This window comes from Phalacrocorax carbo, chromosome 5 (assembly GCF_963921805.1).
Source record: "Phalacrocorax carbo chromosome 5, bPhaCar2.1, whole genome shotgun sequence".
Lineage (NCBI taxonomy): Eukaryota > Metazoa > Chordata > Aves > Suliformes > Phalacrocoracidae > Phalacrocorax > Phalacrocorax carbo.
This window is the reverse complement of record NC_087517.1, coordinates 54,635,268-54,652,856: the sequence shown is the minus strand read 5'-3', so window position 1 is coordinate 54,652,856 and position 17,589 is coordinate 54,635,268. Positions and strand designations below refer to the sequence as shown.

At 45.1% G+C, this 17,589-nt stretch overlaps 1 protein-coding gene across 3 annotated transcripts in view; it reads right to left on the bottom strand.

The window, feature by feature from the left end:
- Window positions 1–17,589, bottom strand: part of SLC22A18 (solute carrier family 22 member 18) — a 63,919-nt gene that overhangs the window by 26,484 nt on the left and 19,846 nt on the right. The window lies entirely within an intron of this gene.

The following is a 17,589-nucleotide window of genomic DNA, read 5'->3' as shown; positions in this document are numbered from 1 at the left end:
TCCAAAGGTACCCAAAACCAAATCAGCACCCCTTCAACTGCCCATCAGAGCCCCAAAGGTTGGATCTTTAACAGAAGTGGTGCCACAACCTTAGACTTAGACCCAGTGAATGGCAATTATTAACAGTAGTTTTATAATTATAAAAAGGAACAACCACAACTTATCTAAAAAACCCAAACACAAACCATGTAAAAGTCAACAGAATCAATAATAAGTCCTCAATTATTACTGTCTTCTTCAAAGAGAAGATTAGGAAATGACTCCTCCTAGCTTTAAGATTTCAGACTCTGAAGGACTTTAACTCTGCCAAACACAGATGGAGCAAAGTCCAGGGCTGGAAGACTGAAACTCAGGAGAGTCGAGCTGAAAACAAAGGGAGAAGCATGTTTTCTTTTTAACAGTGAGAGCAATTATCCACTAAACCAGCTCATTAAAAGTCTTCCCAGCATGGGAATCCTGGCTAGCCAAAGAGTTTCATAAAACATGTGCTTGAAACCTACCACAGGACACAGGTTTTGGGTGGGAATGCCCAGCAGAAACACCAAGGGCTGGTGTCACAGGAGGGACAAAACTAAGTGGCCATCATGGTCTGTTTGGGGCATTGACATAAAAGCACCTTGGACTTCAGCAAACAATACCTGGATTTCACCAGGGAAGGCTTTGGAGCCATATGAGTCCATGCAGACTCAGAGGCAACTGTACTGTCCCTGCATCTCCAGCAACCTCTGCTGCAAAATCAGGATGCAAAAGCAAGCTGCAAGCTGCCAACTGATGCTCCCCACAAACCAGCTGATAAAGGACTACTTACTGCCTGACTTTTTACTGCTGCTTTCCTTGTCAGACCATGGCATATGTTTTTTGTGCAATAACTAGCAGCACTAATTGTAAAAGCCTAGTGTTTCCTCTGTGCTAGACAAAGGTACAGCCTAAATAATTTCTAGAGTATTATTAAAGTCCCAGAGCAAGACAGTCAAGGATTGAGATGCAAACAACTGAGAAAAGCATCAAAGAGCAAATACATATACACACACACACACGTATTCCCGCTAACTGTGATGGCAAAAATCCCAGCTGAATATTTTAATTCTCATTAATTATTATTAATAACAACAAAGTCAGATAATATCTTCCTGCAAATGGACTTAGTGCAGTAATTTAGACCTGCTGCCTTCCATCTGCCAAGCTGTTCCACTAATTCCCCTGGACCACAAAATTAGTCATTTACTGGATCGCTATTTTTTATTTTTAGTGCAGCAGATTGCCACTCTCTGATTTAAAATTATCTGCCAAACAGTTCCCAATCTATTGAAATCAACTTTGTGGACCCACATTTTTATCCAAAAAATCCGGAATTTCTATTTTGCATTGCAACATAAAGTAAATTTACTAACAAAATAGAAAGTATAAAATAACCAAAATAAGTAGCTGCAGCTGGCTTAATGTTTTTTTTTGGGATTTCTATCTTTCAAGCTTTCATTCTGATATGGAAAAAACACATCACAAATTTTCATTGGACAGAAAGTCTTCCTTTCCAGCCCTATCTTTTCCTGAGGGTTTTCCAGACTCCCATATGCCAATGTAAATATATTTTACTCTCCAGATCCAAGAACTACAGCAAGTAATGAGGGAAGGATCCTCCTGTAAAACTAGTAAGCAAATGATGCACTACTTCACTGCAAGAATATGACTGATAATTCATTGCTGTGAAAGGGAAAGGAGAACCTTGATATTTTACATATTTGGGAAAAGCTGGGCTCACTGTAATTGATTAGTGGCTTTTTATATGCTGGACTCTGAAGTCAGAGAAATCCAATAAACATCTAGAGCTCAAAATCATGCCCAAAGCATTCAAAATTGTCTGAAAATCCCTTTCCTTAGCCACAGCTTTCTGTAAGCGCTTCATCTTTTTCCACATATTAAGCATTATCATTTGTTGATGGAAAGGTGATGAAGCTAACCCTTGGGTTAGCTGTTCTGTTGTCTTGTCCTCCATGGCAGGGACCAACTCTGGAATTGGAGATAACACATCTGTGTCCAGGAAATCACCTCTTGCATTTGTTTGTTTGCTTGTTTAAGAAAGATGAAGTAAAAACAAGGGTCATAAAAAATGCCATATCAACACAGCAGGTCATTCACTTTTTTTTCTGATGTATCTCAATTTCTTTTTTTTCTGATTTTTCCATTACAACCCATGAATTATGCATGACAACATCTCCTGTGCCGCCCCTCCGCAACAGCATCAGTGGGATGCATCCTGCCACTCAAACAGTGAAAAGCAATTGTTTTACAAAGCAGCAACGCAGGGCAGCTTTCCTAAAGCCCTGACACATCATCACCTCTGAACTCCCCATGATGTTTGTTTTGGGCCTTGGGTAGGTGAGGGACTGTAGACAGTGTCTTCTCCTCTTATATGAAGACACAGAAATGTTTACACTGTCATGTAAAGCGACATGAGTGCTAAAACCAGCGTGCATGTGCTGAATCATTATTCCTGGCAGCAGGGAAGACAAACACCACCAGGCTGACCTGACAGTATTCTTGCAATGATGCTGAACAGGAGGCCAGAGGCCAATGCATTTGCTGGGGCAACTGGTGAAGTTGGAATGATGCTGCCAGACCCTCAGCTATAGCTGCTCGTGTCACCAGCACTAGGGGAAATTCTACGCACACCCTTGGATGCTGCTGGGAGGGGAGCCGCAGTCCTGCGGAGGTAGGTGGGAAGGAGACAGTGGTGGTTTGGAGGAGTCCAGCAAGCAGCAAGATGGCAGAGGAGGGTTTGCACCCCACAACAGCCCTGGGGAACAGTGCTTTGGCAAGGGGTACGGTGATGCTATTGCCACAGCAGAGAAAACAGCCAGGAGTTAGCACTGATAATCCCTCTGTTGTGCTTGCTGGACCCTTATCTGCATGCTAAGCAAGTGGAGGACCAAGGGCTAAGCTGTTGCTCTTATTTCTAATTGGTCTGATGAGGAACAAGGGGTACAAACCAGAACAGCTAAGCCTAAAGTTGAGACATGCCAACCCCTCAGCGTAGCCAAAGGCTGAGGGTAGGAATGATCACTGCGTTGGCAGCTCCTGCTGTGCAAGACTTGGCTCGTAGGCACTTGTCTGTTTTTGGTTTGTTTGCATTTTTTTTTTAAATTTAAGCTTGAAATCTCATCTCTGCTGAAATCAATGGGAGTCCTGTTGCATTCAGTTTTGCCTCTTTGGCTTATCAGGAGGAAGTTTCAGCAGGAAGGTACCCAGAGTGGCACTAGTAAGACAAATGAGGCACATTAAGCAGGTTGATCCCGTGGGACATTTTCGCATCCTCTTCCCCTTCCTGCCCTCCCTCTCGTTCCTCCTGGCTGTCTGCAAACCAGCCACGTGAAGCCAGAGTGAGCTCTGCCAAAACCAGCAGCAGATTTCCTGAGTGGCGTGGAAGAAAAAAGGACGTGGGCAGGATTAATACAATTAAATTAAAGGGAGCGAAAGGGCGCAGCAGCTTCAGCAGCTGATGTCATTGTGCAGCCTCTTCCAGTTTCTTGCTGATTAATAGAGGTTAAGAACCTTTGCCATCCTGGGCTTTATGGTCAAAATAACTCAAGTAACTTTATCTGTGTACTTCAGCATCTTACTTATCATTCTTTTGCTTCTCTTGCATCTGGAGAGAGAGTCCCTTGCTGAATTTTGCCAGCAGCCTTCCATGCTCCTCCCTAGGTTTTTCCACTAGCGAAGCTCCTCTCAGGCTGTCAGCTAAGATCACAGCTGCCCCCTCTTCTTCATGTGTTTTTAACCTTGCCATGAAAGGGAGGAACAAAATGCATCACCCTGTCCTGCATTGGACTGATGTGCCCCAAGGTCCTGCTGCCAGGAGGGTGCAGAGCAATCACCTGCAGAGAGCAAACAGCTGAACTTGGAGGAAGAGCAGTTTTTGCTAGTTTTCACCAACAGGTGCAGCCTCAGCTTGCCCTGACTTAAAGCTTTCAGATAAATAAGAAAACATGAGCAGAGGGACCTGGAGGCCAGGAGCCATAACATTAGCCAAACGCTGGTTAACAACATAACAAAAGCCTCCTCTTTTCATTCTCCTGAGGCCATTAGGCAAGTGTGGTGGATGCATTAAAAACATCCATTCAAAGAGTTTTAAAGGGTTTCAAAAAGTGGGATGGTGAGCCCAGGGCACACCTGCCACTGGACCAATGGCAAGGCCAGGTACAAGGCTCACTTGGTAGCCTGTGGCCATGGATAAGGGACTGACAGCTAGGATTGCCCATCTGGAAACTCCATCTTTAACGCTGGTGGGAAAGCAGAACTAATGATGAAACCATTAATAGTAATGTCATGGTAAACAGATTAAACCCAAAGAAAAATATTAGCATGCAAAACCAGACGGAGAGGGGTTGCATTTCTTCCATCTAATGCTTAACCAGCCTCTGTATTTACTTGCAGGTAACTGTAAATCCCAATGCACCACACTCTCTGGGTGAGGCAAAGCAAGGACATGCTCTATGTTACTTCACAACTCACTCCCACCAGGGTCAACTAGTATGAGGCAAACGAGTGCAATCAGGGTTCAGTTTCTGAATCAAGATGTAAGGCAGTAACACAGGTGGCAGCACAGGCTCCCAGAGGCTCCCCAGCTCCTGGAAGTGATGTTTTGCAGCTCTGTCCCAAGTGTTGCAATCCCTTGAAATCAGAAGTGGCACACACAAAGTATCAGAAAAACCTGGCAGAGTTTATAGCAAACACAGATCTTGGAAAGCAGGGCCTGGCCAACCAAGTATGTGTGCGTGTATATACATACATATATATATGTACAAACACATATGCAGAGCATTTCCCAGTAGCTTTGAAGCAAAACTTCCATGAAAAATTCAATCCCACAAAGGAACGTGTACCATGCAGAGATCAGGCAGTGGCACAGGAGCAGGACAGAGGCCACTGACCAGGCATTTGCAGACAGGTAACATTTTCAGCTCACAGATGAGGAAGTATGAACAGAGTCCCTGCTGGTACCTGCCAGCCACAGCGCCCAAGCAGTGCCAAGGAGGGATAGGTGCCAGAGCCTACTGCTTCCACCATGGAAAGCTACGGCAAACCGACACAGAACACAGTTTTGAGCTCCAGCCCAAATTCCAGTCCTTGTTCTGACCTTGCTGGGCTGTGATTCCCATCTTTGGTTTCCTGCCTGAAAAGGCTGGGACAGACCCATGAAGGTACCTAAGGGCTGCTGCCAGCCAGGAGGCTGCATTCAGGCTGTGTGTGCTGCAAGATGGTATCAATTGCTTTCTGATTAGCATTCCAGCCACAGAGACCTGCTCTGCAAAGCCGAGGAGAAAAATGCGCGTGTGTAATTGCACAATTAAATGTTGCGTCAATACAGTGATTCTTTTGAGGAGGAAGCAGTTCCCAACGATTCCCTGAGGATTAAAGGATCAATGTGTATTTCAGCAGTGAATGGGATTGTGTTTGTTTTCTTTCTCTTTTTCTTAATAAAGTCAAAGTTGAACATGGAGAGAGCATAAATTGTTTTTTAGTGACTCACTCCTACTTCAAAACAGTGCTGCATAAAGCCAGCATTCACAGCCGGCCCAGATTCCTTAAAGAGCTCTGAAAGGACTCTCAAAATATTTCTTTGATTGCAGTCCGGCCACACTATCCACTCATCCACTCACACCCTTAGAGGGGCAGCTATGGGTGAAAAACAGCTGGTGAGTTAGAAAGAAAAGAAAAGCAAAAAACTTGAGGTGAAAAAAAAAAAGCTCAGGTGAAACCATGACACCAAACCATGCTCTCCACTAAACAGCTTTAGGTCCATATGGCCACTGTGTCCCTGATAACATAGTGATACATAAACTTAGTGCATAACTTATTGTAAATTAGGGATGGCTTCATTCAAGGAACTTTGTTTTACTGCACTGACAACGCTTGCTGAATGTATTTCATATTTGACCAATTGTGGTCTGGTCTATGTTGTTGGGATTTCTCCTAAAGACAAAAAAGCAAGCACAAAATTTCACCAAGGCTCCTTAAAGAAACAAAACCACAAAAGCCTCAATGAAAAACAGATATATTGAGCCTCAAAAAAAAATCACAGTTCCCTAGGATGTTCATGCAAATGTACAGAGATACATGTGCCTGGATCCCACAGCCCAGGGCAAGAAATGGCACAATAACACAAATAAACCCAGACAGCCCAGTGCTCAGCAGACTTCAGTGCAGCCCTGCCGGTGAAATGCAGCCAGTACCACCCATCACATTATCCGTGCCTTTGAGAGAAAAACAAAAACCAAACCCCAAACCTTCCTTTTCACAATTCCTAGTCCCTTTCCTCATAGAAAAAAAAATCACCCAAAGCCACGCATAAGCATGGCAGGAGTCCTTCCCCCTGGCTTTCCTGTCCAAGCAAATGCCCATGTGAAAACAGTATGTGAGGCAAGGAACACACGTTAATGCCAGCTGAAGAAGTGTTAAATCCCAAGTGGGAACAAACGCAGCCTCCAAGGGACATGTGCTGGAGAAAGATACCCTTTCTCACTTGCTTCCTTATGGTCAGGTAGAAGGTACTTCTCAAGAGGTAGGACAAATTGCGTGGGATGAATCACCCGTATTTCACTGTAGCCCCTCAGTGGGACTCCTTTGGTTGCAATTTTCCCACTCCTTCACTGGGAGCCTGAGATTTTTGTATAGAGACAGAACACAAAACCTGAGCGGACACCCACCCCCACCCATGCATCAGCAGGGAAAGGAGTGAGTTCACTGCCCTGACGCAACTGGAAACCATGACCAGGGTGTCCTTTTTGCCACATATGTTTTAGATGAGGAGCAGCAGAAGTTGGCTGCTGCTGCTTTGGGGGGAGCTGGAGGCTTTTTTCATTCCAGTGAACCTGACACTATTGCAGGCTATCCAAGGAGGTATTGAGACTTCGCATCCACACCCTCTGCAGAGCTCCTTACAGGGCAAGAATGAGTCACCATAGACAAGTGCTCGTTCAACCGCTTATTTCTAGTGGCAGCCACATCTGGAAAATTTGGGTGGTGGGAAAGGAAAAAAAGATGAAGGGGGGTTTGGGCATCCTTCATCACCCATTTCTGTTGGAACTGGGTGAGGGAGGGATACTGAAGATTGGCACTGGTGCATTAGCAGGGCAAAGAGCCCGGAGTGAAGCAGCAGGGCACATCAGAGCTGCTGTGTGCTGGGGACACCAGGTGTGGGATGGGACCAGAAGTTCACAGACATCTCCAAAGTCATCGGAGCTATCTACAGCTTAACTTCCCTTAAGGGACATTTGCTCCTGTGTGTGTCACTGACCCAGCACAAAAAGGGTTGCTGGTGGGACTTGACACTCAACGTTGCAGAAAAAACACTTTAGCTCAGTGCAGGGCATTAAATAAAAACACTTGGGCTTCTCCCACAGAGAAAATCCTCCTTTGGCATAGCTCCCTATGTAAGTGGTCTGGTCATCTGTGCGAACAGATAAGGCTGGCTGTCAATCAGGGGCTCCACAGCAACGAGGCTGCAGGAAAGAATCCCAGCAATGCAAAGCAGCTTGAACTAACTGGCCACTGCCACAGACCCAGCTCAAATACGGCAGATCCTGCTGCCAGGGCATGAAGGGGATGGTTGTGGCAGGATGCTAATTCCCAGGCAGCTGGAACAGCTTACTTGCGCCAGCCCATCCTGCTGCCTGATCCAGTGCAACGCTCTTCCGAGGAACTTGGTTAAATGCCAGAAGACGCATATCAGTTACACGTCAATAAGACATGGGAGGATTTGCATGCTTTGCCCATAATCCACCACTAATTTTGAGTGTCATTTATTCTTGTGTGCTCTTTTCTGGTAAAACACTCTATTTCAAAATACTGCACTTTGCTAATTCAGAGCTTGCACTTGTATGCGATTATTGCTTTTCCATATTGCACGGCATAGACAGTCCCACTGGCATCTCAGTGCACCGAGCACCTGCACATTTACATGCATTTATAACAAATGGGTGAATAAACTGCACTCCCCAAAAGATTTTAGCCAGCTGGCTGGGTAAGGCGTTGATTGCTTCACGCTCTGTGGTATCACCCTGTAAGTCTAGAAATGGAGGAGTCTAGACAAGGACCAGGTATGAGCTGCCCTCCCTGAATGGGGGCTTGCAACATCTGGCTTTGATCCCAGCAGAGCTAATACTGGATGAGCTGGGGCAGGTCAAGATAGGCATCAGAAAGCAGGTGTAAGCGGTCAGTTCTCACAACAGAGGCATCCCACTGGTGAGGCTGGGACATGTGCTGTTCGATCTATCTGTGAGCGATCTGGAGCAGCAGCGAGGTAAGAAAGTTTGCTGAGGATACACAACTGAAAGAGTACTGGGGAAAAGAGTAGTCAGTGAGGAACTGCATGTGGCTCTTACAGGGCTGAGGGATTGGGCAATAACATGGCAGCTGAAAGTCACTGCAGATTAAATCTGAAGTGATGCATGCAAGAAAAAGAAGTCTTAAATTCACATATGAAATGATGGTTTCTGAATTACTTATTATTAACTTAGGAGGGAGACCTTTGGACTATCATATAGATTATTACCCAAAACCATTGGCTCAGTGCTCAGCTAATCAAATATTAGGGATTACCATGAAAGAAACAGCAAGTGAATAGAGAAGAGAACCTCGTTAGACCTGTGTATAAACTCCTGGTTCACCAGTACTTTGACTAGTGCATGCAATCGTGGTCCTCTTGCCTCAGAAAGGTTTCTAAGAACTGGGACAAGCTCAGAGGATGGCAACGAGGACAATTCATGGCACCTGAGGAGGCTGAAAGCCTTCACCCAGGGAAGATGTCCAACGGACATCTAATAAACCTCCACAAGTCTGTGAGGGACTTGGATCAGGGAGTTAGGGAGTGACTGGCATGGTCATTTCCATCACAAGAACTGGGAAGCACCAAATGAAGCTGTCAGAGACTGGTTCAAAACAGGGAGAAAGGCCTAATTCTTCCCACATCATACAGAATATCAGTGGAGTTTGTTGCTACTGGTGTTGTGGAAGCAAAAGGCTTAGACAGGTACAAGGAGAGACTAGACAAGCACTTGGAAGAAAGATCCACTGAAGGTTACTAAAGAGTCATGACCCATATTCATTCATGTCAGGAAATCCCCTGCGCTGAAAACAGTTGGAAGCTACAAAAGTAACTGATGAGGTATTACGCAAGTTTGTTCCACTCTTTCTCTTCCCTAGGCTTCTTACTACGATTTTTATTGGAGAAAGGATACCAGATCACATTGAGACGTAAGTGCAATTTCCTCCTCTGCAGCAGGAATCAAAACCATGTCTCCCACCACCATCTCACAAACCAGAGAGGCTCATTTTTACTCATTCCCTGGAAAATACTGCCTTTTTCCTACAATCCTCAAACATTCTGGATAATAAATAAGAATAACCACAACTCTCACTTTGCACTTGGGACACTCCTTTGGGAAAGGACAATGCTAGATTTCAGTCCAAGAAATGTTCATGTATCTTATCAAATGACTGTTCACTAGAACACAAAGCTGCAATCCCCCATCTCTTAAAAATGGATTTTTCCCAGTCTTTTTCTTGGATGGTGTAACCATACAAAGTAATAACAGGTTTTTGGGGTGTCCCCCACCGTCTTCTTCTTCATGATCAAAGTTTTTTCCTAATGCATGGCAAAACCTTTAAGTATTTTTTTTTTTAATTAAGCAACAAAAACTGCTCTTCCAAGCTCAGAATGTGGTAAATTATTAAAACGCTCACTTTGGGTGTGTCGCTGGGTAAGGACTCCCACGCACAGACTGGTTAGAAAGTGATCAGTGCTTGCTAGACTACCTGGTGACTCACCACCGAACGCATCATTAATCATATGTTACAGCATGTCTGACTTCATAGAGTACTGTAGGTGGTATGAAATAATCTTTGAATGAGTTCAAGCTTTTTCTTTTTCTAGCTTTTATGAGGTTACAACGCTCATAACCAGAAGCCTTATGGCACTCCAGAAGACTCAGCTGGGCAGGAAACCGTTGAGGATTTGCTTTAGTAACCTGGGCTGCACTCCCGGCATGTCAGGTCTTGGCTCACGGCAGTGGCTTTGGAGGATCCACAATTCTGGCACTGGCTGAAGTTGTTACCTTTCATCGATCATGATGCACTCACTCACTCAGAGCTGGCTCAAAGCAACATGTGGGCAGAGCTGAATTTTGCTGCCCAAGGATGAGGGGTGGGGTCGTAATAGTTCCTGTGAGGGGAAGGGGTAGGATTTGGCTGGGGAAGAAAGCACGAAGAAAGCTCTTGCAAGCCAGGACCACTGCCTTTGCTGGCACTAAGGAGACAGGAGGTGACTGCTACTTCCAAGTGCACCTCTCCCACATTCCAAAACCAGACACAGACACCAGATGCTCTGGCTTTCCTCAACGAGCATGCATTCTTGCCACTCTGGCACAGGCAAGTCGACAACAGGACTGTGGGTGGACAGTCCGATGCCGCAGACAACTACCTATTTTGCCAGGGCTTGGAGGTGTCCCATCATTGGCCCACCAAAGGACTTGAGCTTCTTCCTCTGCCAGTCCCTTTTGCAAGTAGGGCACTGGCAAGGTTACTGCAATAATGCAGGAGAGCAATACTCATGTCACACAAAAGGAAAGGCTCTCTCCACACCCCACATCCAAAGGCTAATGAGGTAAATAGTGAAGTCATTGACTAACCAAGTCCGACACTTAAATTTCATCTCTTACCAGGACCGCATTCACGTGAATGACAATTTTAAGCTACACAATCCCTAGCAAAACAAGTTACTTCTTTACCTTGAGGTAGGTAACTGTAAATGCAGCACCCTACCAGAGGTACAGCACAGACTGATCTTGCCTTGGAACAAGTAGTGGCAGCAACAGTAGAGGCAACACCTCCCACCGGAGGTGTGAAAAGTCTTGCTGTGCTTCATCAAGGGCTCCAGTGCCTTTTGTCTAGTAAGACCTTTTAATGAAATAGGACACATTAGGGCTAATTTTGTACGGGAAGCAACGTTGGAATGCTAATACCCAAAGGTCACAAATAAAGCACTTCACACATCAGGTGGAAGGCTTCCCAGCATCCCAGTCCAACCTCTTCAGTTGCACAAGAAGCCCCCTGAAAACAACCCTTTCTCCAGCAAAGACAGAGCCTGAGGGCTGTGGTGCAGCTGATTTGATTTCATGAAGAGTTTGACCCTAGAAGGGGGCATCTGAATGAAAAGAGTGAGTCATTCCATTTCAATAATGATGAAACCATTAATTAAAGGTGCACTGTTTGCTTGCTTGGGCAGGCTTCCTGCGCTGAAACCAGGAGCGGTCTCACTGTTACTATATTTATTGAACTCCCCCAATTAAGTACTTTGTTTCCCTCATGCCATAATGGCAATGGTTTCTGCATGTTAAATATATTCAGAAAGGAGGTGTTTCATATTTGCAAATTTTAGTAGTTTTCTCCCCTACACAGGTTGTAGGACAAACGCTAGCCAAGGAACAGCTAAGATACTTTGCACTGAATAATGTATTTTCAACTACTTTGCTTCACGTAGTAGAAAATAATTTATCTGGGTTAAAAAGCACATTCAATATTAACTGAAGTTGCTTGCACTTTTTGGAGCAATGAATTGAAAACAGATTTAAAGAACTTCATGCCAGTCAAATGTAGTTGCAGAATCTTCTATGCATCTTGCATATTTCAGTGGATTTCAGTATTGCCAAAGCCCTGAATAAGAACATTCTTTACCTGCAGACCTGCTGCAGCAGTTGCATTTCCAACTCTGCCTAACACACTTTTGCTCTCAGTTGAAGGCACTCCCCTTAGGGAGAAAAAGCACTTCGTTCATTCTCCACACCACATTTCATCTTGGCCCCACTACAGAGACCACCTACAGGGATGCCAGTTAGTATCAGCTGCATTATGCTGAACTGGTATTTACAGGAGTGCTTGGTGGGAACCACATCTTAGGCAGCCTCATGGGCAGCCTCTCCACCCAGCCACACGCTTACAGCAGAAACCTGCTCCGTTCACCACCGAATGATGGCAACTGGAAGCTACCTGACAGACTTGCGTGGAAAATTGCAAGCAGAGCATTTACTGTATTTTTAGTTGCATTTAACTGTAAACTAGCGGCTGGTAAAAAAGGAGGGGTGAGGACTGTGTGAACAGCCAGCTGTCTGCAGAGGAGTTTGGAAACCTCCGATTATACATTTCTGTAGCTCCAGTGAGCAAAGCACTGGCCCGGTGTATGCTTGAGGTTTGCTGTACCTAGAAGATTTATTTTTCAAGCCATCTGGTGTTGCAAGAGCCAGAGGCCACACACTGTTTTGGCAGGACATGTTAGGGAACACCTGTATTTTAGATGCTACAACCAGGTAACTCAACGCAGCAATGGGTTATGTTCTTTAGTGGCTGGCAGTGACAATGATTTTAGAGTGGTGCTTGTTTATATCCTGGAGCCTTGCAGAAGCTGGCTGCTTTCAGTGCACCAAATATGTCCACATAAACAGACAAACTGGTTGATGAGGAAATTATTTACCTTTTGAGGTGACTAGTGGGTTGTTGGTTTGGGGTTTTTGGTTTTTTGGTGTTTTTGTTTGGTTTTGGGTTTTTTGTTGTTCTTGGGGTTTTTTGTTTTCAGTGCACAATGAAAAAGAATTGTATGTTTTTGTTTCACTTCAATTTTATTTTCAGCAGGGAGAAAACATGAAAACATGGACTTCAAAGTGCTGCCAAGCCTGTTGGACGTACATCTGTACAGCACCAGGAAAATATTGAAGTGTCCGAAGTACAAGGATCTTCCAATCTGGATCCACAGCAGTCCTCATAATAGCTCTTGTATAAAGTTTTCCTTTCTTGTATACAGAAACAGAACTAATGCAGTAGCAGCTGAAAAACTCACCCTTTAAATCTCACAGGTTATCTTCATAACATCCCCAGATGGGTGACAGTGGTGCAAACATTCCATACGTTCTCACAGGGAAATGAAGCGCAGAAAACCCAAGTGCCCTGGTAAGGTCCCATAAAGATCATGATGGAAAAGAAGCCTTAAAAATCAGGTCTCTCACATGCCAGCTTAGCGCTCAGACCAGTGGACCACATTTTTCCTCTCCTTCTTTTCCCTGGATCCCCCAGAAGCCTTTTCTGCTGCCCCAGCCACAACACCGATGGAATGGGAACCCACAACTCACTGCATCTTGCAGCACCCTGAGAACACACCACCAGCACTGCGCATTACAGCACCGCTGGTGGGAGGAGCACACATAAGTAGATTTGGGAAGCATGTGACATCCCTCTTACTGTTTCAAGAATTCCTCCCAAGGACCCTTGCCATCGCATGCTGATGTCAGCTGGCCCAGCTCCACAGGAACCCGCTGCCCCAGAAACAGGCTTCACCCCGGAGACGCATTCTGGATCCCTGACTCAAAGCACAAATTTGAGTCAGTGGAAACTTGTCTGAGGAAGGACTGAGTAAGAACCACAGAGGCAAAGTAAAACAAGCCATGGGGATCCTAAGGAATTAGCGAGAAACACTGCAATCCCGGATGCATAACGGAAAAGGGGTTGGAAAAGATCCACCAGGGGCATCATGGAAAAGACACAGTCAGTAAGAGCTGAAAATGGTTTGTAGGATCAGGCCCAACATCAGCAGTCTAGATACGATGGCTGCCAAAATCCATCAAAATGGCAGCACCTGGTACAAAGAGCCCAGCCATAGAAGAAAGATTTGGATTAGCAGCAGGAAAGGACTCGAAATTCATTTCTCTTTAGTAAGTCATTGGGTAGCAGCAGTTGAGGAAAAAAGACGGTATAGGTTCAGTACCAACATCTTTATCTTTAATCCCTGCTTCAGACCAAGGCTAGTAGCTAAACCAGCCTCAGTCAAAGGCAATTTTTACTAAATGACATAAACTAAATACAACTTATTGTATTTACAGATAGAGCGAACAAACCCCATATTTTGACTACACTAATAACGAGATTTCCTAAAAGCAAAAACCCCACAACTTTTGAAGGCTTTAGAGATGTTCTTTTCAGGTTGCTTTAAGTCTGGTAAATATTTGCCTTTAATTTCTTCCACAGACCTATTTCTCATAAAATCCAAACATGGCTGAAAAAGATAAGAAAATACTGAAAGATCACTAAACACATGGAAAAAATTATCCCAGAGGGAATATGAAAGTAATCTGCCTGAGACTCCCTCTGCACTCATCCCACAGACACAAACAGCAAGAGATTGATGCTCTGGTGGCGAACACAAATAAAGTGGCAAGCCCTGGTCTTGGCTGGCATCAAAAGAAACTGCACATCCAGCCATCCAGAGAGCTCTTTTAGCTAAGAGCATATTATCTCCTAGGCTAGCCAAGACTTTCTCGGTTGGAAAATCCCAATCATGAGTGCTAGCTACGGGGGGGAGGGGGGAGAGAGAAAAGAAATGAGGAAAGATTGGGCAGGACAAGCCTGAACATGTTCAGTTTGTCCTTCCTACGTTACAATTATATCCTTATTCCTCAGAGCAAAAGGCAGTTCAAAGAGACAATAAACCCTTTTTTAGTCTTACGCTTTGCAGAAACGTCACTGAAACGGAACTGAAGTGGTTCCCAGAGATAAAGCAACAAAAGAAATTAAACCCTTCCCTACAGCTACCCTTTGGTAAAATACCAGCAGAGAAATAGAGGCATGGTTTTGCTTGTAACTATGGCATTCATCTGAGAAAATAGACCTTACCTTAGTGGTTTCAAACTGAGATTAATTTAGTATGTTGCTCCTCAGATTCTGCAGCTGCTTCCTTCTTTTGCATTGCAGGAATATTAGCCTCTAAGGCTCATACTAACTTCATTTTATGGGATGGATAGTATTTTGTTATCAGAAATGTGACTCCCTTTTGGGGTACAACTTAATAAGTGCTTCAGTTTAGATCCCAAGAAATTTGGGCCAAAACACTGTAGACTGTAGGATGGCTTTGGAGCAGGCAAAGCATGAGGGACCAGTTAAAGCAGCCACCGAACAGGGTGTATTGACCACTTTTCTTTAACCCCCTCATTTGGGCACAAAAGACATAGGCCAATGGAAGGTCAGCTTAGTGCGACAAAGAAAAGAAGTAGAGCTGAAAAGCAGGGCAGGGAGCATGCTTGGGATGGACCTGGGAAGTCTCCGAGGGTGCACCCACCCACCCTGTCCTGTTTTCCTCCCAAACCAAATGAGCCAAACTGAAGGTGCAGGGCATAACGATGCCACAAGGAGCAATTAAGTGGCAAGGGGAGAAGAATTGGATTTGCAACTTAAAAACGTTAGACACTAAACAGCCCTAGACAGTGAAATATTTGACAGCTGCAATCCTAAACATGGATGGGACAGGTGGAAATGAAAGGCTTCATCATCTATTACCAAACCACCCAGAAACCATCAAGCACTTACACTGAAAGGTTACTATAAAGTGAAACAACAGCTTTTTTAAAAATTAGTTTTTAATCTACTTCACCAAGGCTTTTATAGAGTATGGAAATCACCCTGCTCATCACCCCAACTCTGGGGTCTCATTGCCGACATACATTTGTGTAACTGGTGCAGAACAGACAACTTTTCTAACCGTAACTGGGCTGCCTGAGAAATTAATTACCCAACTGGAAAGATGTAAATACTTCAGACTGACTCAGTTCAGGTGCACTGGATTTCTTCCTGCCTTTCAGTGCGTCAGGGAATTTCTTTCCACCCTACAGCCCTTAGGAAAGGGGCACATGGCTGAAGGAGTCAGCAGTCATGAATAATCAGGGAGGGACTTTTCCAGAACAAGGCAGTAATGTGAAAAAGTCTTTCTTATGGGGTGACATTTGCATGACCGAGGAATGACATAATAAGTCTGCACACAAAAAAGGCTTTATACCTCCATGGCAGCTTTGGAAACCTCTCAGCACTGCCTTGGTCCTTCCCTTCTGTGCCAAAGCATCAGTCTTTGGGGGCAGGAATTTAAGCCCCATCTGCACCAGGCCAATTGCTGTCTCTGCAGGCACAGATTTATCTCATTCTTTCTGGCTAACGCAATCTTATGACCCATGTTAACAATGCTATTTTATGGGCCGTGATGTCTTGCTGTAGTACTGTAGGGATTTATTTCTGCCCTGGGATGAAGGGCTAAAGAGCCAAGCAGAATACAGGGAGGCCAACCTGTTTGCACAGAGGCTCCATCAGCATACAGATGAGATGAAGCCACCTCCAACAAGCAAGGCCAGGGCCTGGACACCAGTGTACAACAAGAGAGTGGAAAGAAGAGGTACAAACATTATTGCCAGAAAGTAAAAAAGCAGCAGCATGCCAAGACAGCCCCTCAAAAACATCAAGCCCCTATTAGACACTTGGGAGCTGCTGAAAGAGCCAAATTGAAAAGGAGCTGCTGAAGTGCAGCCAGAGGAGATGCAAACAGGACGCACCCTTGCAAAAGCAGCCCAAGCACTGCGAGTACCACCAGGGCACTGAACCAGTGCTGGAAGCCCAGCCAGGGTATAAAAACACGACACAGATGCTCAGACTGAGGCATAAGTAATGTTTCACTTCCAGCACAGGCTGTTTGCCAGATGTGGACCTCTGCTGAGAGTTAACTGAAATGCATTTGAAACTCTGAAAAAAAATCCTTTATTTTGCAGGCCATTTGTTTTTAAGGAGAGGGATGAGTGGTGATCTAAGGAGTCAGAATCAGGTAGTTCAGACCCCTGCAGAAAAGCATCTGGAGACTTTCAGAGTGGTGAGGCAGGCACCACAGGAATGATGGATGCTGGACCAAGACCAGCCTCCCAAGCCTAAGGGGATTTGCTCATGCCGCCTGGAGCAGAGAAGCGGTTTCTCACCAGCATAGGAAGTCAAGCGCTTGGCAACAAGGGAGGCAGCTCTCCCACAACTCCAGTTACGCAAACAGCTGCCTTCTGCTGGGTTTCAACATGCTTCAGTGCTCCAAAAATAATTTCCTGCTTGATTTGATACCATTAGCAGGAGCACAGAGCGCAGCACAAATGGTCATGCCACTTCACACTGGATCCAGCTACCACTGATTTCTAGCAAAAGCCCCAATTTCTTTTTTTGGAAAAGGGCATGATTACACAGGAGGAAAAGGTAAGCAAGGTAATAGTGTAAGTCCTCTCCTCTTCCTCCGCAAATGGTTTTGACGCAAGCCTGGATAAAAGCACCTGCCACCTTCGTCCTTCTGGGCCTCTTTCCAGAGCCAAGATTTCCCAGCCCTTACAGCTCGTAACACTTATGGCATATAACCAACACTCAGCAGCCAAGCAGGAATCAACGCCAAGATAAAGTTCAATGACGAAGTCACTGCTTGCTGGGCAATCAGGAGCTGTGCCAGTCCTGGACAGAGCTGCTGGAGTTCCCCCACTGCACAAGCACCTGAAAGCTAATATCATGCGTTCTTTCACTCCCCACTGGATGCCCTTGCATCCCCTTTGGGGTCTTGGAGTAATCCCAGTCCAGCCCAGTGCTTTGGGAACAGCAGCACTTTCCGTTCCTAGCTGGACTGGAATTTGGATAGCAAATTTTACCCTAAGGTGCATCTGATTTCCTGTTCCCTATTCCCAGCCCAGGCATCTGCATACCCCTTCCCAA